Source organism: Gobius niger (assembly GCF_951799975.1).
Source record: "Gobius niger genome assembly, chromosome: 11".
NCBI classification, from domain to species: domain Eukaryota; kingdom Metazoa; phylum Chordata; class Actinopteri; order Gobiiformes; family Gobiidae; genus Gobius; species Gobius niger.
The window spans coordinates 16,091,558-16,097,783 of record NC_136862.1 but is presented as its reverse complement, the minus strand read 5'-3'; the positions used below and the strand labels follow the sequence as shown (position 1 = coordinate 16,097,783).

Below are 6,226 nucleotides of genomic sequence, written 5' to 3'. Positions count from 1 at the left end.
CAGATTCAATCATCCTGTCATTAACAGCATGATACTTGAATACAGTACAAGAATCTGTCCTGTCTTTGAAAACCAAGCCACACTTAATCTGCCTTTTAAGTATAATATCTTACAGTCAGTTCTAATATAAACTTCATGCTCTCTTCGCCTGGTCAACAGGTTTGTGACCAGAATAAAGCCAGCTAGTTAAAACCAGGGTCAGGTCATTTTGACTTGGAGAGGAATGCAGCCCAGTAGTAAACACAATTAGATATTGGCCAAGCTGAATATTTGGCAGCTCTGCACTGTTACAAAATACATCATTCAGTTTCTTCCACAATGACTATCCCCACTGTAGAATCATGCAAAGTTTACTTTTCATGACAGGTGCCAGCTGCCACAAATGTTCATAGTTGTGGGATTTAAGGGAGCACCTGGAAAGACGTCAAAATATAGACACTAATGTAAAGGTCAATCATCTTCTATCACAGTGTATTTGCTGGCATAACTCTGGTCCGATATGGTTTCCTAATCCGGACACTTAACAACTCCTGCGCCACCGACAGACAACACAAGGGCCATCTGTCATCCCCATTATCAATATATTCTTTTGCAGTATTTTGTGTTGACTGTGGCTAGAGTTTTCCCATGACAATTTTATCGAAAACTTAGAAAACATGACTGAATTATGTATATTTTGTCTGTTTTTGTCCCATCCTTCAATGCTGCTGGGGAAACCCGAAAGGAGTAGTGCCCCGGGGACCCGTCTCCAGATGTCCAGCAAGGCTAATGGTCAGAATAACCTGGATGATATTCTGTAGGGATTTGGTTGGTGTAAGATAAAAATAAAAATAAAATTGTCACATTGATAGTATGCCGGGATTTGAACCATTAGCTTTTGGATCCACGAGAAACACTTTAAACTCTAAACCACTCTTTCCATAAATGAATCTGTCCCTGATTAGTTTGTAAGAGATTTGGTGGTTGTTGTGTAGCTTCCTTTGTTGACGTAGTCAGTGTACTGCAGCATAGACGGGCAGACATGAACAATTAAGAACATTTTGTAAGGTGATCATAACAGGAGATCGAGCTGGTCTGACCCCTATCATCCTCTCCTTGGTATATGAAAAGGAAAGGCTCTCCATTTCTATCTGTTCTGTCTCCTCAAAGGCCAAGTTCAAAGTGGAGTGTTTGGTGCCCGTGGTTTGAAGTGTATCAAAACATGCAGAAGTGTATATCACCTGATACACAGATGCTTCTGATGTTGAACTGGTTGGAAACTTGAGCATGATTTCTGAAACCTACTGTAACTCACTGCAGACCAGGCTTCCCTTCACAAATAAGAAGCAAACGTAAATATTGATCATCAAGGCTCATTGTGGCTTGTATTTCAGCTCCTAAACCTCAATGATGTTGTTTGAAGAGGATGTTCAAATGGATAGCTGGCTTATGTAAAAAGTTGCTTCACTTAAACTAAACACGTCCCCTTTGATGAGTTAGTTTGTTCTACAATAAAATGATTGGCCCAAGGTGTGGATAAAGAACAACAAAGGTTAAACTCTTGCCACACAGCTAGATAGTCCTTGGTTTGATTCCCGAACAGGGGCTTTCGTGAAGAGTTTGAACAGCCCATAAATTGTCTTAAGAGGTCAATTTAGATGTAAATGTTTTTTAGCTCTGTGTTCTCCGGGTGCATGACATAGCCTACATTATGAATCTCTTTCATATTTTATGGATCAAATATCACAACTAAGGTTGAGACCAGAGAGGAGAGTGATATAAAATTGGATTTTTGAAGGTTAAACGTCTGGTCAATCACTTTGAACATTTGGACCGAGGCTGAGGTTGTGGCAAAGCGAGGTCAAATTTGCAAACTCCATTTGACGAAATGAACATTTTTGATGCATTTATTACTTCACATTTCAGTGGGCAGTGAACCAGCAGCAGACAATCTTTTTAAAATGGGTTATATGTTATTCAATAATTGTTATGCGTGGCAGCCTGGTCTTTTGCCTAGTTTTTTGCTCTCAATTTCAAACGGCACCTCGAAATCCTTGAATAAATGATTGACTGCCCTGAAAGAAAAAAAATAACCATCCACTCACTGCGCACTAAGTTGATCATTTGTTGTCAGTTTGCATCACAGGGAGCGCCATTGCCTCTTCACACACACGGCACCACGAATGGAAATACTATATATTTTTTAACCATCCCACAGATAAAGGAGCAGTAGTTAATTGCCACTGGGGCAGCCTGAAGGAGCAGTGGCAGACGGGACCTATTCTACATGTTTTTAGTGGTAGGGGAAACTGGAGCACTTGCAGAAGACCTACGCAGACACACAGGGAGAACATGCACGTCCCACACAAAAAGGCCCCGTCCGGCCTGGAAATCGAATCCAGGGCCTTCTGGCTGTGACATAACAGGAGTTCTTGGGGAAAGGCACCTTAAGCTTTGATTACAACATGCATTTGCGGTGACATATAAGCCTCTGCAATGTTAATAGATCCAGTGGTGCTTGTATTGACGATGGGAGAGTGTGACCATTGCGCAAAGCCTTTTCCAGCACATCCCAAAGAGTCTTAATGAGGTTAAGATCTGGACTAAATGATCTCTCATGCTCCTGAACCACTCTTTCACAATGAGCCCGATGAATCCTGGCATTGTCATCTTGGAATATGCCTGTGCCATCAGGGAAGAATTAATCTACTGAAGGAATCATTCAGGATGTTCAGGTCTTCAGCTGATCTCATTCTTTGGACAAAATTAGACCTAGACCTGACCAACAGCAGCCCAAGATCAGAACAGTGTTGCGTTCAAGAGTGAAGATTTTTACTTAGGCCTACCTCATATTATTGCATTGGTCTAAAATATTATTTATGGAAAACCTTAACTGATTAAATATGAGTGGTTGATTAAGAAATGTATAGGCTTTATCAATTACACGATTAAATTAAGAAGAAGAAAAGGTTAAAGGTTAACAACAACGTTTGTGATAGGATAACACTCATTCTTAATTAACTCCCATCAGAAGGTGACAGAAAACTAATTATGTGAGCTCAGAAAAGGTTTTTATTTGAAGTATTTTTATAGTATCATCCCCGGGTACAAGTAATCCTCCTTCAAGCATGTTTCTAAGTCAATTAACGATCCCCTCCAAAAAAAGATGCCAAGCTCCTCAGAGCAGAAGTCAGGGTGACACAGAAAGAGCAGCATCCACAATAAATGGGGTCACGCTGCACCGGGACCAGCTTCAGCTCAGCATCAATTTCTATGGTATTGTTACGCACACCCAGTGAGAAACAATGTCTATGGCTGTTTCTTTCTCTGTAGTGTCTGCAGTAAAATCAGTTATAGCGTCTACGTCGGGTGTTCACAGCTGCACAACAGACAAAGCTAAAGAAAACTGACATCTGCTGTTTGCCGAGGTATAAAGTACTTTGAGCAGGCTGCACTTGAGTTTTACTGACTCCAAACTGCTTTTCAGAGTTGTTTGTGCCATAAACATAATGTGGAAAAATGGTGACATTTTTGTAGCTCACATAAAGAGTCCTCTAATTTGTGTAAACATAAAGTTCACAATCTTTTATTCACAAAGTTATTTTCCTCCCCGCGCAGGCCCATTATGTTATTGTGTTGGTATGTTTGGATTCGAAGTAGCCACGCCACAAACGCATGGGCTATATATGGCCTAAAATATTCACTAGGGAATGTGTGACTTTTGTTGTTTACAGCTATAACACAAAATAGCCCTCATCGAGACTGGCCTTTATCCTTCTTCACAAACCAAATCGTTCCTGCGAAGATTATGGCTTCTGTCCGTCCCCCAATAACCTCTGCTAAGAGCGCCCTCTGTGGGTCGACTGTGAAATTATTTTCTTCCAACATTATTTCACAATGAAAATTTAACACAAACTCTGAAACACTCACGGGGTGTTGGTCAGCATGTTGTTGATGGAAAAGAGAAGTCTGTGAACACTTCAGTGAGGTTCCAAGAGAAATTCGGGTTTTGGATCGGATGAAAGGGCTCTACTGTCATCTAGTGGCGCTGATGGGTAACAACATTAAAAAGCTGTACGCCTAAAAAAAATATATAGCATGTCTGCAGTTTTGCCACTTCAGTGTTAAAGTGCATATGACACATTAGACACAATTTTAGCTTAAACATAGTTGGCACGATTATATGTGAGATTTTACAAAAGATCGTTCCCAGCTTTTGTTAGTTTGGCCGTTTTTGTGATGTTTATAGTTTCACTTCCTTATTGGACAGTGACGGGAAGTGACATAGAAGAAGGTAAACAATTTTAAATCTATGGAATGTTTCCTTCTTCTATGTCAGCAGCTTAAAAATTCATATTAAGATATCTTTTCTGCTCAATGTTTCTTCCTTAAAATTGATAATTATGCAACTCATGAACTTGCAGCTGATGTTTTCCTTCTACACAAGTCATATTTTTAAGCATTAAAACCTATGCACTTGAAGTATTTTGAAATGCCCTTTAGTATGCATTGGATATCCACCAGTATTCTATTATTTTGTAGTTTAGCAAAGCCTTTAAAAAAAAATCAATATGCATTTTTATGTTGATTTATTTATTTGATCATTTAGTAAAAAAAAAAACAGATCTTATTTATATAATGCTGGCCTGAATGTGGCTGTGTGACTTGTTCTCTTTATTGTTGCAGAAAACAGAACACTTTTAAGTGTTTAAGTGTGTCTTCGCTGAAGGTTGGGGGTCCAATGCCTTTATTGCACAGTTTATTTGAGCAGCTTGCACTTCTAATTTACAAACTTAAACATCCACCACTCCTGCCTTAACCATGAGCAAGACACGTTCTCTGCCTGTGTACTCTGAGGTATAAATATGTTGTTAAGGAGATAATTGAGCTAGAAATCTGACATGTTTGCATTCATGTGTCCTATATGTTTGTGCTGCATCTACTGAACCAAAAGCAAAAATGAATAGCTTTAATATATTTGAAATGGTCTGCTCTTACATCAACTACAAAGACAGGAACAGGAAACAGATAAGGTTGCTCTTGCAGAAGTTGTACTTGATGATAAAACATAGTTAATTCCTGGTGACACCCAATGGACGGCTTGCGAACTTTCTTCTTTTATGATGCAGAATAAAACATGTTCAACATTTTGTGTGCGTTTCTTGCCACATTGACGCAATACTGGAAAATAAAGCAGAGCAGATGTGTTTCGGAAATGACTTGCATGAAAATATATGAGTGAATACAATACAGAAAAATCAAAAACGTCTGCAAGACTTCTTCATTTTGACCGTCATGAATTTCAAAACTTCCTATGTAAATGTGTGGGCTATTGTCTTATCCCTCATAACCCAAAAATGACATAGTTCTCTAATGGTAATATCAATGCTGCAACTTTTCTTGCAACTAATCCAAACTCCAGATGCTACTTCTGGTTTTGTGCACTTACCATGTTGCCACTGTTCGTTGATAAGTAACACCTCACTTGGGGTATTTGACAAACTGACACTCATTGATACACAGTGTCCAACTCAGCTTGTCAAATACACTAAGTGGGGGGCCTTGCTCAGCAAATGAAGGAGTGCATACAACCTGCAAAGTAAAGAACAAGTCAACCATACTATACTATAGACACACTAGACTTCTAACCGTTACCTGTCTTCAAAGCTGCCAGTCCAAGCCTCTGCGTTGACAATGATGGCACTGTGCACTGGGGCTATCCGTTTGACCACTTTAGTGTCAGCCGCGCAAAGGGGAAGTCAAAACAAGGAAGATAAGTGCAAAGCTAGCTCTCAGGAAATATGTGGAAATAAAGTGTCATCAAGTCATGCTTGTGAAATGCTGCAGAAGCCTTTCACAGCTCACCATTTAATAACTGATAATGGAGTTCCTTTCTTTTGTTAATTGTTAATGTTTATTACATTTACAGAGGATCAAGGAAGAATCTATTCTCATGTTATTGTGCAGAAGTGCTTGTAAATTGAAAATGATCAAACTATTTTCTGTTCTTATCTACAGTCAGGTTTATACAGAAGCAGTAGTCTGTATGAAGAGCAAGGAATGGTATAACCTCCAGACATAATCTTATATGAATGAACAAACACTCTATACACCAGCTATTACTGAGAGCATAGGAACTCTGCAGTGTGTTGTACAGGGTGTAAATACTTCTAAAGACATGTCACTTGTGTACAAAGAAAACTACTTTTAGATGCATATTATTACAACCAAATGTTTGTATTAAGCG

At 39.2% G+C, this 6,226-nt stretch overlaps 1 long non-coding RNA gene across 1 annotated transcript; it reads right to left on the bottom strand.

Moving 5' to 3' along the window:
* Positions 1-4,710: 4,710 nt before the first annotated feature.
* On the bottom strand, positions 4,711-5,722 carry LOC306970593. The gene is made up of 3 exons (XR_013793408.1): positions 5,635-5,722; positions 5,429-5,571; positions 4,711-5,160 (listed from the first exon to the last, which is right to left on the bottom strand). It is a non-coding gene; the product is annotated as an uncharacterized lncRNA (long non-coding RNA).
* Positions 5,723-6,226: the final 504 nt, after the last annotated feature.